The sequence below is a fragment of the Macaca mulatta genome, chromosome 4, assembly GCF_049350105.2.
Source record: "Macaca mulatta isolate MMU2019108-1 chromosome 4, T2T-MMU8v2.0, whole genome shotgun sequence".
Taxonomy (NCBI): Eukaryota; Metazoa; Chordata; class Mammalia; order Primates; family Cercopithecidae; genus Macaca; species Macaca mulatta.
Genome location: NC_133409.1, coordinates 129925063 through 129944388, shown reverse-complemented (window position 1 = coordinate 129944388; position 19326 = coordinate 129925063). Strand labels below are relative to the sequence as shown.

The following is a 19326-nucleotide window of genomic DNA, read 5'->3' as shown; positions in this document are numbered from 1 at the left end:
CACCCCCAATAGATTGCGTGTGTGGGTCGCTATTGCTAGGACTCATGAGGGCTGGGGATTGAGGGCACAGGGTAGAAGACGGATCCTCTGCAGGGCAGTGTCAGATGTGTCTGTGTGATGTAGTCATGGGAGAGGCACGAGTCTTGGGCGGGTGTATCTTAGGGGTGTGGAAGTGTCTGCAAGGGCCTCCGTAGTATGTCATCACATTATTTATATCATGGGCATGACCCTGAACGTTCACCCGAGAGTGGTGAGAGAGAAGGCCAGGATTTAAATCAGTCTTGACAGCGCAGATGAAGTTTGTTATTGTTTTCCGCCCTTCCCGAGGGACTTTGGAAATGGCCCCCTGGGAGGTGAATTCTTGGAAAGAATACGAGGGCGGTTAAGGCGTCCCTGTCTCAAAGTCCGCTTTTTTTGCAGCTACCAGGGACTGCGAGGGTCTGCGTCCTGGGTGGAAGGAAGCGGCGTCAGTCAACTTCCTCGCAGCGGCGGCAGCGGCGCGGGCAGCGGCGGAGCGCGCGGGTCTGCGCATCCCGCCCCCGGGTTGGGAAGGGGCGGAGCCGGGCGTCACCCGCCCCCGGCGGTCTCCTCCTCCCGGCCGCTCCCCCAAGTCGAGCCCGCCGCGGTCGCAGCCGCCTGCGGGAAGCTAGTGGCCGGGAACCCGAGGCGGGAGTGCGGGCTGGGCCGGGCTGGGCTGCGCGCACGGTCTCGGCCGCCGCCCCTGCCGGTGAGTCCCGCCGCGGGAGGCGCGGAGCGGGTTCAGTTGGGTATCGGGACCGCGAGGTCGGGGAGCCCCGGGGCCCGAGCTCGGGAGGCGGGGACGTCAGGATCGCGGCTTTGGGGAGTCCTCGCACCCCGAGCTCGGAGGGGAGGTCCAGAGCCGCAGCGTTGGGAACCTGAGGCCAGGGGCCGGAGTTTAGGGCCCCTATGTTGAGTCTCAGAATCCAAGCCCGGAAGAGGGGGGACGACGGGTTAGGATGTTGGGGAGCCCTGGAGCTCTGAACGGCTGTAGGGGGGTGGCCAGGACTACGATGCTGGGGAGTCATGGAGCCCGAGCCTGGAGAGCTGGCGGGGGTGTGGGGACCGCGATGTTGGGAAGCCTGAGCCCATAGGGCGGGAGATTCAGGACCGCGACATGGGGGAGTCCGACAGGGCGGAACGAGGGGCGCCCTGTCCGCATTTTTGGGGCGCCCTCCGCAGGGCGGAGGGGAACGGAACCTGGGAGGGGAGTGCGAAGGGGAGGAAGCTCGGGGTGGGAGGGGGAGCCCGAGGATGGGGAGCCCGAGGTAGGGGAACCCCGGAAAGAGTAGGGTGGGGCTAGGCATGTGCTTTCGCCCGGGAAAGATGGAGGGGGCTTCTCTGAGAGGGTGAGAGGGTTGGCGCGAGGAGCGGAGTTGTGATGAGAACCGCCGGCAGCTGGCTAATGGGCAGATGCTGGGGCTTGGCGGGATGGGAACGCCGCGGTGGGGTGTCGGAGGTGGCTGGTGGGGCTGGAACGCTGGAAGCGTCTGTCTCGGCTATGGGAACGAAGCGCCCTCGGTGGAACAGGGTCGTAGACAGCTCGAAAGGGAATCTACTCTAGGCAGCAACACCGGGCATATCGGGGCGGGTGGGGACCTCGCACTCAACGCGCTTGGGTCATATTCGGAGCCTGGGTTTGGGGGGCTGCTGCACCTCGCCGACCCGGTGCGGGGACCTGGAGGCAGCCGGGCACCGCAGCTTCCTGTGCAGCTGTAGGTGCGCCCGGCACTGGCAGACTAGCGGGAGGTACAGGGGCCTTGGCAGACTCATTGTCTTGACCTAAGTTGCATCCCATATTTCTTAGCTGGGTTAGAAATGATTTTGTCCACAAACCCGATGAGAAGAGCCTAGGCTAAAAAGAATAGTTATGGAGTGAGATTTCAAATGTACAGGTAATATCTACCTGTGTGTGTGTGCGCCTTAGGGATAACTCATATAACACACCGTATATGTGATTTTTAGACCCACGTGTGTACTACTTGTTCCAGTACTCTGTGAGAAGCTGTTTCTGCTTCTCACAAAACGAGGAAAATCCACAACCCATACACACACCAAACAATGCCCACAAACGCACTGCATTCCAGTCGAGTTAAACATGAGAGTATTGTGCAGTTTGGGAGTATTTGCTTGTCAGTGAAGACTCCTGTTAGTGAAGTTAATAGGTGTTTCCTGCATGGAAGGTGGACTGCCCTTGACTGCCCTGTTAAGATCATCCACAGCGTGTACCCAGCCCTGAGCTGCTGCACCCTTGACCAGGTCAACTGGAAGGGAGCCAGACTGCTTAGGACCTCAGTGGATGAGTATCCAAGTGTGTATCTAAAAACAAAGGACCAAAGCATAGCTTTTTTTTTTTTTTTTTTTTTTTTTTTTTTTTTTTTTTTGAGACGGAGTCTCGCTCTGTCGCCCAAGCTGGAGTGCAGTGGCCGGATCTCAGCTCACTGCAAGCTCCGCCGCCCGAGTTTACACCATTCTCCTGCCTCAGCCTCCCGAGTAGCTGGGACTACAGGTGCCTGCCACCTCGCCCGGCTAGTTTTTTGTATTTTTTAGTAGAGAAGGGGTTTCACCGTGTTAGCCAGGATGGTCTTGATCTCCTGACCTCGTGATCCGCCCGTCTCGGCCTCCCAAAGTGCTGGGATTACAGGCTTGAGCCACCGCGCCCGGCCTGTTTTTTGTTTCTGTTTTTTATTTCTGTTGTTTGTCCTTGGGTGCATGTCCTTCAATTATTAGTTAAATGTTGACTATCTTACATTAACCCATCTTGTATTAATTATGTATGGTAATTAGTTCAGTTATTTGGCGTAACAACCAATTCTAGAAGACCCAGGGTAGAGGAATCTTATTAAGTGGATATATCCATTGAAAGATACCTGGGTTTTTCTTTTCTTTGCGGGTGTGTGTGCACCAGATTTCCTTCTGGTGCATATAGGTCCATCTTCTGACACACACTGAGATTTGAGCTTCATTGGAGAAACAAGGATTATTTTGGCAACTAGCATTTGTTGGGTCTGTTTTTCAATTCATGAAAAGGAAATATTTAATAGTTATGCAAGTTAACAGGATAGAAAGCGATTTATTCATTTTACAAGAATCATTTCAGGACAAGCATGTTTCCATTAAGGGTGTGTGTATACCTTACTGAGTGGTCAGGACCTTGCATCAAAATCTGCATTATCATTCCTGCAGCAGTGTACTTATTCACTTGGACGTAACACTTGCTGATGCTTCCAGTTCTTTATCCAAATGTTAAAATAAATATGCCAGTATTTATACATTCAAATCAGTATTTCTCCCCTTCAAAAGCCTGCTCTTGGCAAGCTGTGTACTAATTCTAGTGATGCTGTCACTACTGAGAATAATTTTGGAGCTCCTGCTTTGGAGTTGCCTTCAGAGTTTGCAACACATTTCCTGATTGCCTCAGCGATGGCAAACCTTCTTCAGCTGGGAAACAGCCAGGCACTGTGCAGGGCCAACTTGGGCTTCCGAGGTGGGGAATCGAGGTTGTCAATAAGAAGTATGCTCATTAAAATAATGAAAATTCTCTTGAAGGACCAGCAGTTCTAAAAGGGGCATTCAGTAATGGCATGGAGTGTGTATTTAGGATTGGAAGGAATTACAGTCGGTCCCTGAACAACACCGGGGTTAGGGGCTCCCATCATCTCCACAGTGGAAATTTTGAGTATAACATTTAACTCCTCAAAAACTTAACTACTTTGAAGCACAACCTTCATTTTGGTGTTTATGCTCTGGTATGTGTGTAAAGTAATTGGTCCTGTCACTTTATTGTTATAGCTTATGGCATATTGGGCTAGAAAAAGTAAGCCTTTCTTTTCCCCTCCTGATATTTGTTACTAGGCAGTCTCCGTCATTGTGGATTTTTACAGAAAGCAAAACAGAAATACAAAAGACTTGTTGTCTCACCAAAAGAAGAGGTACCCAGAAAGCCATTTGCCCCAGCTGTAGGTAATGCCTGGTGCTTGATTTTTGATGTGAAAGGATCTACAGAAGTAAAGGGAAGAGAATGATTTCTGAAAATTAATTTCAACTTTGAGATTTCATGGCACACTGTATAAAAAATGAACTGAACATATCCCTTTTTAAAATCCGCATTTTTTTTTTCAGGTTGTATAGCATAAAGCTTCACACAACCACAGCTTGAATCTTGATCTAGCTGTGGTTTGGGGGCAAGTTTTATCTCTTTTGGCCTCAGTTTTCTTACCTTAAAATGAAGATATCAATGAGCATGTACCTCATGGGGCTGTGATGAAGATGAAATAGCATTGATGCATGTAGAACACTTGAGTTCGGTGCCCAACACATGAGTACTCAATAGAGTCTAGCTATTCTTGTTAGGAATATTATTTATTGATAGTCTTATGTTAAAATTCCTTTGAAGCCATGTGGAAATTTATCATTTCCCAGGTAATGATATTCCCTTCAGTTAGGTTTTGCAACTAACTACAAATAGAACATTTTGGTTTTTGCCCTCCTGTTCTTTTAAGAGTTTTTAAAGGGTGGTCTTTTAAGAATTTTTAAAGGGTGGTCTTTTAAGAATTTTTAAAGGGTAACCTTTAAAAGCAACCACAACTACTTACTTTTTATTTATTCAGAAATGAGGAAATACAGACTCCAAATAAATGGGGTCAGTGCTCCCAGTTACTTTCTTTTGAATTCAGATTTTTTAAAATGAGCATTCCTGTTATGATTGTATATTAGGTATAACAGTTTGGCGTGGTAAGGCAAATCTCAAAAAAGTTTAAAAGCCTCTCCTCTAATTTTTTTTCCTTCATCCAATGAAAATATTATTCTAACAAAACAGCTACAGTTCTCTTGGCATGTATTGAAAGAGATGATTCTGGTAAACATTCCCTTCATTCCAAATGTGAGTTTTGCTCTGCTGTGTTTTTTAAACAATAGGAAAGAATAGCCTGGCACTGAAATCTCAGCTCTTCTGTAAATGTCAACACTAGTTTTTTTTTTTCAAGTTTATAAGTGTTATTTAATATACATACATCCATATATTAGAAAGATGGGAAAGTTTCATCTTAATTTTAATCAGACGATTAGGGGCTGCTATGAAATAGTTAATGTTTCATGAAATGTTGACCATTTAGTAAGAATTCTCTGTTTTAGGCAAGCAAGTGCTGGAGATGGAGAGGCTTGAGACACAGGCTTTGCCCTTCAGAAGTTCTTTCACATCATGTGCTCTCTTACAATGATGCATGAACAAAAGTTTCTTCTCCTAATGGCCTGTGGAGCTAAGAATTAATATGGATTTTACTACATGATCTTTTCCCTCCATTTCTCAAAGACAGGTAAATAGGTGGATCTCTCAATAGTGTTCATATTTTTGAGGTGGATTAACTCTTTCAAAATTAGATCCTGATATGCACTCAGAGGCCATAAAAGGAGATAATAGCTATAATTAGTGAATTACAAAGTTATATATCTGTAGGATAGGGTGGTATTATTGCTTTACCACACTTTCCTGGAATGTTGTGTTTGGTTCTTGCTCTGTCTTCTGAGTAGCGGTTTATGTACTTGTAAAGGACAAGGAAACAACATACATTGTGGCTTAGACTGGAGCTGTGATGATGATGATTATTTTGAGACAGAGTCTTGCTGCGTCACCCAGGCTGGAGTGCAATGGCGCGATCTCGGCTCACTGCAACCTCCATCTCCCGGGTTCAAGCAATTCTCCTGCCTCAGCCTCCTGAGTAGCTGGGATTGCAGGCACGTACCACCAGCCCAGCTAATTTTTGTATTTTTGGTAGAGATGGGGTTTCACCATGTTGGTCAGGCTAGTCTTGAGCTCCTGACCTTGTGATCTGCCCGTCTTGGCCTCCCAAAGTGCTGGGATTACAGGCGTAAGCCACCGCGCCCGGCCTGGAGCTGTGATTCTTAATGGGGAGAAGGGGGTGGTGAATTTGCCCCTCTTTCCCCCAGAGGATGAAATTTGGTGATGTCTGGAGACATTTTTGATTGTCATAACTGGAGGGGGAGGGATGTTACTGGCATCTAATGAGTGGAGTCCAGAGATGCTGCTAACCATACTATAATGCACAGGACAGCTCCTCACAACAAATAATTATCTGGTTCAAAATATCAGTAGTGCTGAGAAGTCCTTGGCTAGAGCATGGGATTTGGAGTAAAAATAAACCTGCATTAGCACCCTGACATCACCATTTCTTAACTGTGCCACCCTGGGTGTGTTACTTAATCTGAGTATCCATCGAATGCATATCTGAAGAGATGTGAATTAGAGTGTGTATGAAATGCTTAGCATATGGCCAGGCACGGTGGCTCAAGCCTGTAATCCCAGCACTTTGGGAGGCCGAGACGGGCGGATCACGAGGTCAGGAGATCGAGACCATCTTGGCTAACACGGTGAAACCCCGTCTCTACTAAAAAAACGTACAAAAAACTAGCTGGGCAAGGTGGCGGGCGCCTGTAGTCCCAGCTACTCAGGAGGCTGAGGCAGGAGAATGGCGTAAACCCGGAAGGCGGAGCTTGGAGTGAGCTGAGATCCGGCCACTGCACTCCAGCCTGGGCGACAGAGCCAGACTCCGTCTCAAAAAAAAAAAAAAAAAAAGAAATGCTTAGCACACAGAAGGATCGCAATAAGTGTCAACTCTTAGTATCATGACTGGTTAGTAGATCTAGGTCAAAATCCAAAGACTGTGCTTTTTTTTTTTTTTTTTTTTTTTTTTGAGAAGGAGTCTCACTCTGTCGCCCAGGCTGGAGTGCAGTGGCCGGATCTCAGCTCACTGCAAGCTCCGCCTCCCGGGTTTACACCATTCTCCTGCCTCAGCCTCCCGAGTAGCTGGGACTACAGGCGCCCGCCACCGCGCCCGGCTAGTTTTTTGTATTTTTTAGTAGAGACGGGGGTTTCACCGGGTTAGCCAGGATGGTCTCGATCTCCTGACCTCGTGATCCGCCCGTCTCGGCCTCCCAAAGTGCTGGGATTACAGGCTTGAGCCACCGCGCCCGGCCAAGACTGTGCTTTAAACAGACACAGATTTTGTTTCTTAACCTATTATGTACAGAAAGAATTCAGGTTTCTTGTTTCCATTTGTGTGCCCAAGGATAGGGCAGGGGCACAGATGTAGGGCCTCCAGCGTCCCTGGTACCTTCTGCATTCTGGCCTAGGTTCTGCCAGACAGCTAAGTGTAGTCTGCAGATCAACCAAGCAAACAGGACAGTCCCCCAGACTTGTGTAGAGGAAAGATGAGGATGGAGGAGCTTTCTCTTCCCTCTGGGCTACACTTGGAAGGAGGAGATAGCCAGGCCAGGAAGCTCCTTCTGATTGAACTTATCTCCCAGGCTTCTGAAGGCTCTTCTCAGACTCTTGTCTAGGCATGATCAGAGAGTTACCTTTGCTGTGTGAGCAGGTGAGGAGTTCTGGCCATTTCCCCTTCCCTTTGCTTTTCTTTAGCTGCGTATGGTGGTTTATGCCTGTAATCCCAGCACTTTGGGAAGCTGTGACAGGAAGATCGCTTGAGCCCCAGGAGTTCAAGACCAGCCTGGGCAATATAGCAAGACCCCATCTCTACAAAAAATACAAAAATTAGCCAGGCGTGGTGGCACGTGCCTGTAGTCCCAGCTACTTGGGACGTGCACACACACACACACCCGAGCCACATGAGTAATCAACTCAGTAACAAGCAGATCTTCAGCAAAATGGGTTGGGGGATGGGCATGGTGGAGCAAACTCTGGGCACAGAGAATGTTTAGCAGACAAGGATGTAAATAAGTAACAGTGTTTTTTTAGCTGTGATCTAGAAACCATTGGTACTGTGGTTCTCAGTCCTGGCTGTAGAATAGAATCACCTGGGGCTGTCTAAGAATATTGTTGCCCGAGCCCCACCCCAGGCCATTGTTTGTGAGTCAAGGTGAGTAGCTCCTGGGTATCAAATTTTTTTAATTCTCAGATGATTCTGATGCCCATTGTGAGTTGAGGGTCAAGGACTACTGCCTTGTGAAATGCATGACTTGCATTTAAAAAAAAAAAAAAAAAAGAAGAAGAAAAGGGAATAAAAATATCTAAGTAACGTAAGTATTGTTTTCTAAACTTTTGTTTAGTCTTGGGTGTATGCTGACTTCTAATTGGTTGTGTCAAAGTTTGAAAAACATTGTTTTTGAACCTTAGGGGTGTTTAATTAATATTGATAAATTTACATCATTCAGTATTTCTGCATGCACATCTGCTGGACAGTTTTCAAATGCTTTTATATATCTTCTCAAATATGACTTTTGCTACCATCCCATGAGGCATAAAGAGCAAATATACCGATTTTTTTTTTTTAACAGATGAAGAGTGATGTGGTTTAGCTCTGTGTCCCCCCACCCAAATCTCATCTTGAATTGTAATAATGCCCACGTGTCAAGGGCAGGACCAGGTGGAAATAATTGAATCATGGGAGCAGTTTTCCTCTTGCTATTATGGTGATAGTGAGTTAGTTCTCTCCAGATCTGATGGTTTTATAAGGGGCTTCTCCCATTGCTCAGCACTCATTCTCTCTCCTGAGGGATAGATTTTTCTTTTCTCAATATCTTGGAGGGTATAGGCTTCCAAACCATCTAGGTGGCAAATAAACTTCATATTTTCTTATGTGAAGGATATGCAATGCCATATCAGAGCAATATTTGTTGAATGAGTAAATTAATAATTATGATGAATGTTAATATACAATGGAGGTAATAGGGGACTTCAAAATTTCAAGACAAGTACACCTAGGGAAGACCCAAGGCTGGTTCACCTCTCTTTCCAGGGTGACCTGGTTCCTGACCTCAGTTCCTAGGGCTGTAAGAATTTGAGAAAGACCAGAGCTAAGGTTATTGATTTAAGAGCTTTTTGTTGATTTTGAGACACAGCTAACAGTAGAGGTGGTGACATTTATCCTTTTAGGGTCCAAGATTAAAAGGAGCAAAGAAGAATAAAAAAATCTCTATTCTCAAAGAATGGAGAATTGGGTACTTTCCGACAATATTGTGAAACTCTGTATTTGCCCTGTCCTTAACACCTACTCTTTTGAGTCCAAGAAAATACCAAAAGATTCAAAATAAATCCATAATCAGGAAACTGGGGGTGAGCTACACTTACCCAAACCAGGTGAAGATGGAAATAAAATATACATACTCTGCTGAATAATGTCTGTGGATCATAATTTTGGGAGAAATGACTTTTTTGTTGGTGAAAACTATAAAGAGAATTTGGTAAATCTGTATAAAATATGGACGAAAAGAGCAGATAGTATATAGTCAGTGGTGGAGTTTAATGGCTCTCACATTAGAACATTTATATTTTCCATAGTGAATTCATTCCAGAAATCCCATCTTAGCTTTTTGATTCCTGCACTTAAGCAAGATAAAGGCATTACTATTATTCCCTTGAGTTGTCAGAGACCCTGAGCACTTTAGAAAGTGGAATTAGTTTCATGCGCTAATACTCAATTGCCTGCAGTACTAAAATGTTACCCAGATAGGTTCAAGAATGTCATTGAAACTGGGTGGCATTTCAAGAAAGTAGAAACTGATTCCTCAAATCTTGGTTTGATGAAAAGGTTCAGGTTAATTCATGAAGTGCTATAGGTGTTTCTTGGATTGCATGGCTTTTTTTTTTTTTCCTCTTTAAAACATACTGAATAATGACTTGTTTATGACTTACATCTCTGGAACTATTGCCACCTTCTGAGAAACTTCTGGTCTGAGGGTCTCAGACAATGTCTTTGTCTCATCTGGGATGTCAATATTTCAGATATTTGTAGCTCTCAAGAATCAGTCTAACTCAGAGGGACACTAGGGAAGGAGGGGGAGAAAAAGGCAATAGATGTTGTTGGGACATAAATGAAATAAGGCTGGAGCAGCAGAGGTGGGGTTCAAATAGGAAATTTGTCAGTTCATTTATAGGGATATTTTTGGCCACTTAGTAAGTACCCAACACTGTTAGATTCCTTGAGAGATGTAAGAGAAGTGTAAAGCATGTCTTTCTGCGCTTAAGGAGCCTAATACATTTGAAGGGTCTGCTATTTTTTTTTTTCCATGAAGGAGAAAACTTTAGAATGTTTATAATTGTGTGTAGGACTCTGAGGCACTGGTAGTATGTGCAGTACCGCTCAGTGTGAGACAGGGTAAAGTCAATGGGAGCTCTTGTAGTTTGAGTGTAATTCAGGAGAAACAACCTGAGTGAGATCTTGAAAGAAGAATAATATCCAGAGAGGGAGGCATTTATGATGGGAGACATACCTTCTGCAATGGCACAGAGGCAAAAATCAGAATAGTATACAGTATGTAAGGCCCTGAGGAAATCACTTTATTTGGCTTCATTTTTCTTCATATCACTTGGCACCACTTCACTCTGTGTGTGTGTGTGTGTGTGTGTGTGTGTGTTCCCTATCTTCTGCACTGGATTGTAGTGGTCAGCTACATAAGGAATACATAGAGCAGGACCTCAGATATAGATACCCTTTTGCAATTGGGTGTTTGCAGAAAGGAAAAAAATTAAATCATTCATTAAAAAACATTTTTCAAGGGTCTACTTTACTATGTGCTTGGTTGGCACAGTTCTAGGTACAGGAGATACAGAAATGAACAAAGTCCCTGCCTTCATGCAACATATATTCTCTTGGGGGAGGCAGACAATAAACAAGTAAATCAGGAAATGTATGATTTTAGGTAGTGAAAAATGCTATGAAGAAGAATAAATCAGGATAAGGGGAAAGAGAGTGCCTGTTTTAGCTAAGGGTAAGGTAAGGGTAAAATTTTAGATTAGCTCGCTCTTAGCTTCCCTAGAGAAGCCAAAGACCGCTAAAGTCTTTGCTAATGGAGTTCCAGCTTTATTATATGCTCATCTTGTCCATTGACCCTCTCAACAATATATATACAGTGGACATTCAGCAAGTATTTCATAATAGTAATAACAGTGGTCTTGCTAGACTTGAATTGGAGCACTTTTTTCTCCTTTTTACTTTCTATAAAATGTTTTTAAGTTTAAAATGTATTGTCACAAGACATTTACAGAAGCAGCATGAATTGCATAGGAGAGGTCACATAGGTACTGTTGACAATAACACAGTGATCCATACATCATCTCTGTGGAAGAGAAGATTGAATGCAGTTGCAACAAAATTCCGTTACATGAAAAAGAAAGAAAATATTAAACTGTTTATAATTATGTGGCTGATACATCTCATGGCCTGGAGAACCACTGGTTAACCAAATTTCAAAGGAGGTAATAATATATCCATACATACATAAAAGCATACAAAGACATAAAATAGCTACCATGTATTGAGCAATCACTGTGTGCTGGGCATTGTGCAATGTACTTTACTTGCATTACCTTTGGTCCCTGCAACAACCTTAGGAGGGAGATATCCCAGTACAAATGAGGAAACAGAGATGAAGTGGCTAGTGCAAGGCTATTACAGTTAGTGTCAGAGCAAGGATGGCAGATTCCTTGTTTGTGTGGGGGCATGGAATCGAGTTTGGAAATGCTAGTTTGATTAAGGGATTCCTTGGAGTGCATATCTAGCCTGGCATTACTCCAGGGTGGAGTTCCCTGTCTGTGCAGCTCAGCACCCTATCTTAGAAATCCTAGAAGCTGGGAATTTCTGGGGCTGGCTCTTCTGAATTGATGTTAGTGGTTCCCTGAACCCATTGGAGGCATGGAGTGCATTGAACATTTTTTCACTATTTCGTATGTCTGTGAAACCACATACATGTCTGTCAAGCAGCTGCATGTGCCATTAAAACTTGGAAGTGCTTAGCTTTTGGCTGAGGATGACAGCAGCTCAGTTTGGAGCCACCAACAGCTCAACTAAAGCTGACTTGGAAGTCTAACTTGGGATTCTGTGTATCTGTAAAAGATCTAGGTAATAAATATTGGAAGGATGTGAGATTTAGTAAACTTCCAAAGCATAGAGAACCAACAGTAATCAACTTATTATTGTTACTGATAGTGAAAAGTTTGGGCAGTAGTGGATGATCTAGAGTGACAGTGAAGTTCTCTATGTGTTTAACTCCCTCATGTTGGCCCCAGAGCTCACCCACATTTCTAGAGAGGCAGGCTGGTCTCTTGGCATCTCTAACCTGGAAACAATGCCCTGAAAACCTCTGATCTACAACAGATTACATTTAATGAGCACATGTTGTGTGCTAAGAGTTTTACATGTATTTCTCTCTCTGTTTCTCTCTCTCTCTTAAACTTTCTATTATTGAAATTTCAAACAGGCAGAGGTAGACAATATGGTATAATAAATCCCCATGTGCCCATCAACCAATTTCAGTAAATATTAACTCATGGCCAACTCCATATATATCTTCAGATTATTTTGAAGCAAATCCCAGGCGTCATATTATTTGTGAACATTCCAAAATGTGTTTCCAAAAGATAAGGACCCTTTTATTATAATTCTTTAAACTTCACAATAACCCTGTTAGATATCACTATATCCCTATTTGACAGATGAAGGCTCTGAGACACAAGGAGTTTAAATTACTTGCCCCTGGTCACCCAACTTGTAACTGACTGAGTCAGGATTCAAATCGAAGTTGCCTAACTCCAAAGCCCATCTTGTTTACCACCATGCTATATGGTTGCTGCCAGACCTCACTGTTGTAGCTAATCCTTGCATTACAGAATTGGATCCTGGGATTAACAAACTCCCGCAGACATGACTATTGATTTCTATGAATTCAACCATTTTCCCATTGCTGCAAATTGGGTTCATTTAGGTACACAGGGACAGAATAGCTGTGAAAGGCCTGCCTGAAAGAAAGAAAGGACCAGCCTGAAATATTAATGGATTCTATTAGGGCAACAAAACTGATAAAGCAGTCAAACCCTTCTTGTGATAGTGTTTTAAATCTTGGAGAAATCCACAATGAAAAAGGACTTAGTAGAAAATATGACTGTCATTGGGCCATAGCTGCCAAGGGAACTAAAAGGTTTCTTTTAAATGAATTATCCTTTGGTTTTCTCTTGGCGGAAGGAATCAGCCATCCCACTGAGTCTTTTCAGTTTGTTTCTAGCACAGCTAATTGTGTTTATTTGTCTCTGGAATCACATGCCTCTCTCCTCTCCCTTGCCCTTTCTTAGGGTCTTTTGCCTGCTGTGTACTGCTTTTACTGCCAGAAATGTTCTCACCTGGGAGCCAGTTGGCTGCCAACACTGAATGGATGCTGGGAGGCTGATTCTGCCTCTCTAGAGATCTGACCTGGCCTGGGTGTCCAAGGTTGCCTTAGGGTAGAGGGAGAGATTGGATAAGCTGGCTACAAAAGGATCTGTTTTTTTGCCTCAGATGTGTCCACATGGTCCATAACAGCATTAAGAACAGAGCAGACAGCAAGAAATAGTATTGATTAATTGATCAAGATAGCTTTGCTAGTTGATAGGGTTTAGATCTGTGTCCCCACCCAAATCTCATGTTCAGTTATAATCCCCAGTGTCGGAGGTGGGGCCTGGCGACTGGATCATGGGGGCAGTTTCTCATGGCTTCACATCATCCTCATTGAAGCTGTCATCCTGATAGTTCTCATGAGATCTGGTTGTCTAAAAGTATGTGGCACCTCCCCCTTCCCTCTCTTACTCCTGTTCCAGTGTTGTGAAGTACTTGCTCCCCCTTTGCCTTCTGCCATGATTGTAAGCTTCCTGAGGCCTCCCCAAGAGCTGCGCAGATGCCAGCATCATGCTTCCTGTACAGGCTGCAGAACCATGGCCAATTAAACCTCTTTGCTCTGTAAATTACCCAGTGTCCAGTATTTCTTTATAGAAGTCCGAGAATGGGCTAATACACTAGTCAAGTTCAAGAAATTGGTTCTCCATTTTTCCTATCAAAACATCACATCGACTGCTTAATAGTTTCCTTTGTCATTGGGATCACTGCACCGATATTTACTTGATTCTTTCCTTCTTTCCTCCTTTCTTCCTTTCCCCTTCCCTCCCTCCCTCCCTGCCTCTCCTTTTCTTTTCTTTTCTTCTTTCGACAGGGTCTTACTCTGTTGCCCAGGCTGTAGTACATAGCTCATTGTCGCCTTGAGCACCTGGGCCCAAGTGATCCTCTTGTTTCAGCCTTCTCATTAGGTGGGATTACTGTCACATACAACCATGCCCAGCTAATTTTTTGTAGGGTCTTGCTGTATGGGTGCCCAGGTTGATCTTGAACTTCTGGACTCAAGCAGTTCTCCTGCCTTGGCTTCCTAAAGTGCTGGGATTATAGGTATGAACCTGTAGGTATTTTCTTGATTCCTAAACTTCTCTTTCTTTTCCTTCCCCCTTACCTGTCCTGTCCCATCACAGAAGCCATATAACTGCTGGAGAACTTCTTAGCTCTTTTTTAACCATCTTACTCATGGAGTTCTAGAAGATGGTAGTTGTCAGGATGCAATTGAAGAAAAGCCTACAAATTCCACCTTTGGCTCCCTATTGCACATGCCAAAGAGGACCTCATTATTATTAGAGATAATAATTATAATATTTAATTATAATAATTATATTGTTTATATATATAATATATAATGTAATGTAATATATATAATATAATAATTCTATTAGAGATAATGAGGGGAATACATTTTCAGGGAAAATATTTAAATATGTTATTGCAAATATTTTGAAATAGTTTTTTATTATTGATATGATCACTACTTTTTAAAAAAGTTTTAGAGGGAAAACAGTAGACCACAAGTCACTTAGCTGTCTATAGTAGAGTCAGCTCAGGGGTGGCAAATATATGGGTCTGTGCCACTTCTCCCTCCTGAGCCCCACCTCCCTCAAGAGCTTGTGACAAACATTGTAAATCCATAACACCTTGCCTTCTAAGCTCCAGTCCAGGCCTGGAATGCCACTCAACACATGACTCCAGGAAGCCATTACCAAGCAGTAGAGGTTGGCATGATGAGTGAAATCTATTTGCCGTCTCCTAAATAAGTAGTCTATAAAGCCCTTCCCACACTAAAATTCAGTGAGCTTTTTAGCCTGTGGTCATATTAGGTCCCTAACAGCTAGGGAGCACATCTCCTCATTCATTGATTTTACCACATAGATGCCAAACCCTCTCTGGAAAACAGATGAGAAAGGAAAATTTTTTTAATTAATTTTTTTTGTTTGTTTTTAAGATGCAGGGTCTTGCTCTGTCACCTAGGTTGAAGTGCAATGGTGTGATCATAGCTTACTACAGCCTCCTTTCCTGGGCTCAAATGATCCTCCCTCCTCAGCCTCCCAAGTACTTGGGACTATAGGTGCATGGCACCACTCCTGGCTAATTTTTATTTATTTATTTATTCTTTTGTAGAGACAGGGTCTGTGTTGCCCAAGCTGGTCTTGAACTCCTGAGCTCAAGTGATCCTACTGCCTTGGCCTTCCAAAGCACTAGGATTACAGGTGTCAGCCACCATGCCTGGTTGGGATGCTTTAAACACTGATGATTCATGGAAGATTTGGAAGTCACAACTCTCCCTTTGCAACTGATAGTAGGTCCTTCAGTGGTTTGTCAGTAAGACTAAATCAAATCATTCCTATGGAAGAAACAGAATGCTAATGCATTGCTGAAGGGGAAGAAGAGGAATTGAAACCCAGAGCCTGTCCTGCAGGAGTTCCTACTCTGGTATAGCAGTTGTGTTAAACTGAATCTAGATTATGTGTAGTTTAATGAGATGGGAAAGCAAAAAACTCAGTGCCTGGTTACAACTAACTTGCTATCACCTAATAATTCTCTTTACTTTTGAAGAAATTTGGACAGTATTAAGATAATACCTATGAAGCATCAAGACTTCCTTGATGAGGTTTTAAGTGTTCATGACCATATTATAGACAATGTGTTGGACAGCAGTAATGGCTTAGGCCAGTCAGTAGTCACCAAAATTACGAGCTGGTAGGCTGTGCAGGCAGAAGCTGTGTGGGCTGCTCCAGGCCTGCCTGTCTCTAGGAGGCTTGACAGAGGATGCCAGGCTGCTTTCTGGGTGGTTAAGATCAGGCTGTGTATGCACTGGTGTGGTCTTCTCTTGTTTTAATCAACAGTACATTCTTTTGCAAGGAAAAGTCAAACTGAGGCTCATTTTGGAATGCTTTGGATTTCAGAGCAAGGACAGGCAGAGATACTTTTCCACTTTGGAAGTCTCAACTGAATACTGGGTATGGGGTGAGGAAAAGCAGGAAGGAAAACCCATATAGGTTAGATAAAACATTAGATTAGCCAAATATTTTAAAAGTATTTTCTAAAAATTCTAAGATTTAGAGCTTATCCCCACCCCATTAATTGGATACTTTTATCTAGTAATGCGTATGTAACAATCATACTTAAGCTGAAATCACTTCTGGCTTACTGTTGTTCTTTATTTTCTGCATCTTTTTGGATGTCATATAAAAAGAGGTCCCCCCCAAACATCATTTGCTTGTTATTTGGGAATGCAAAAGTAATTGAATTCTCTGGAGGGGTGAGTGGTGGGTGACGCGGAAATAGCGAGTTGGGAATGAATGCAACTTTTCAGTAGATACTAAAATCCTTTGTCAAAGGGAGTACTGGGGTGATGGAAATGAAGCTACAAGTGCTGACCTTGAATTTCTGGTAACATTGAGTGCTTGTCTCTTCCTAGCCTATATGATCTATGGACTTGCCCAAATAGCTTCTTGCTGGTACTGTATCCTCTGTTTTCTAAAGGCATCTTAGGGACTTCAAAATGCATATTTTTGCTTTAAAGTGCATTGTATTTGAATGTTAACTCAATGGCAAACTTATATAATATGGGGTGTTAGACACTGAATAAGCTTAAAATGCAAAAGTGACACTTTCTTGACCTGCATTCATCTTACTGCTTGTAATTGCATTCCTTTTTTTTTTTTTTTAACTTTAATTCAGAAATCTTAAGTTGTTGGCCTTTATTATTCTTTTCAGTTTACAGATGGCATTACTGGTACCAGAAGGATTGTGGTTTATTTTAAGTATGTGATTCATTTAATCTGATGGGACTCAGGCTTGGGCTGTCTGCTTTCCAGCCCACTTTGCCTCCAAGATCAATGCAGCCTCAAAGAAGGAAAGTTGTCAGTTTTTTTTAATGGTGTTTATGATTGATGTACCTTGTTGATATTAATAACTGTATCTGCTACATTATAACTTTGATTAATCACAGTCTTCAAGTAAACTGACTTGCTGACATACTCCACTTTGGAGAAAAAAATACCGAAACACAGGAAAATCAAATGCTATTAGAACTTTTGTTTAAGAGCAATTTCCCAGGGAGAACATCCTTGGGAATTGTTTAAGAAGCAACTTCCCAAAACCCTAGGAAGTTTTGTTTAAGAACAAAACTTAAAAGGGAAACTTAGTTTTGGTTAAGAGCAAAACTTAAAGGGGAAACTTAACTTCCCCTTTAAGTTTAGCGCTGAAATGAAACTTCCTAGGCTTACCGCAGACACAGTCCTGTCTTCTTCGCATTGGTATCTCCATTAGCCAGACTGCATGTGGAAAGAAATAAAGGACCTGGACAAAATTATGTTCACTTACACATTTAGGAAAGTGGACTAATACATTGATAGAATGATTTCCAATAAATGAGGTTGAAACAGAAAGCATTTCCTGAATAGCATAAAAGTTTAGGGCATGGACTCTGGAGCCAGACTACCTGGGCACGGATGCTGGCTCTACCACTTCCTGTCTGGATTTTGGGCAAGGGACTTCACCTGTTTCCTCATCTGTACAATAGCTAAAAATAGTAGATTCCATTTCATAGAATTAAGAGGAATAAATGTTTTATTTAAGTCACATGCAGTGAACTTAGAACCATATGTAGCAAAGAGTAAGTGCTCAATATATGTGAGTCATCTTAGTAATTATCACTGGCAACTGGGTAAAGAACGGTAACAGTGAAGAAGGAATGCTATATATCTGGTTTCTGGCTTGAGCACCTGGGTGCAGCTATTTACTGAGATAGGAACAAGAAGCACAGGACAGAAGTAGGGTTACTGGGAGAAGCTTGATTCTCATTTGAGGTATCTTTGTTACAGCTGAGTAGAGCTATCAAGTGGGCATCAAATATACCCCATTCCAGATACAACAACATTTTGTGGAATATTATTCAACCTTAAAAAGGAAGAAAATTGGCCAGGCATGGTGGCTCACACCTGTAATCCCAGCACTTTGGGAGGCTGAGGTGGGTGGATCACCTGAGGTCAGGAGTTCAAGACCAGCCTGACCCATATGGTGAAACCCCCTTTCTACTAAAAATACAATGTGGTGGTGGGTGCCTATAGTCCCAGCTACTCAGGAAACTGAGACAGGAGAATTGCTTGTACCCGGGAGGCAAAGGTTGCAGTGAGCTGAGATTGCGCCATTGCACTCCAGTCTGTGTGACAGAGCAAGACTCTTTCTCCAAAAAAAAAAGGTAAGCCAGCCACAAAAGGAAAGCACTGTATGATTCCACTTATATGAGGGACCTAAAGTAGTGTTCTCTAAATTCATAGAGACCGAAAGTAGGATGGTGGTTGCCAGGGGATTGGGAAGAGGGAGCAATGGGGAGTTGTTTAATGGGTACAGAGTTTCAGTTTTGCAAGATGAAAAGAGTTCTGGAGATTGGTTGCACAACACTGTGAATGGATTCAACACTACTGAACTGTACACTTAAAATGGTAAGATGGTAAATTTTATGTTATGTGTATTTTACTTGTATTTTTTTTTTTTCAGACAGAGTATCACTCTGTTGCCCAGGCTGGAGTGCAGTGGCGCAATCTTGGCTCACTGCAACCTCCGCCTCCTGGGTTCAAGCGATTCTCATGCCTCAACCTCCCGAGTAACTGGGATTACAGGCATGCACCGCCATGCCCAGCTATTTTGTATTTTTAGTAGAGATGGGGTTTCACCATGTTGGCCAGGCTGGTCTTGAACTCCTGATCTCTTGAGATCTACCTGCCTTGGCCTCCCAAAGTGCTGGGATTACAAGCATGAGGCACCCTGCCTGGCCCGGATTTTTTTAAAAAGTGTGAGCAAGAAAATAACATGTTAAGTCACAAGGTGATAAGTAGTGCTATGGAAAACAAAGAAAAAGTAGAGCAGAGTTGGGTGTTATGGAGTGCCAGGGAGAGTAGAAATGCAGTATTAAATCAATAGGGTGGTTGGGAAGCCTCCTTGAAGAGGTGAGATTTGAGCAAAGACTGGAAGAAGTTGTTTGTCTCTTGGCTGCTGTTAAAATCTGTGTCTAAATCTGCCAGGGTCCACTTGTGATATGGCAATGCTAAGTCAATAATCTAGCGGTATATATCTGTTCAAGTACATATTGGTGGGCAGCTGTGGACGTGGACATTTCAACTCATTTGGA

General features: G+C 43.3%; 1 protein-coding gene across 3 annotated transcripts in view; it reads left to right on the top strand.

Annotated features, from left to right (window-relative positions):
- The first annotated feature begins 208 nt into the window (after positions 1-208).
- PAQR8 (progestin and adipoQ receptor family member 8) overlaps positions 209-19326 on the top strand; it is a 46605-nt gene continuing 27487 nt past the window's right edge. The window contains exon 1 of one of the 3 annotated variants that reach the window (XM_077998644.1): positions 209-353. The gene's annotated coding sequence lies outside the window, so the exon portion shown is untranslated. Of the gene's footprint in view, positions 354-608; positions 728-5132; positions 5334-19326 lie in introns of those variants that run through there. The other 2 variants (XM_015136468.3, XM_077998643.1) reach the window with 2 other exon arrangements.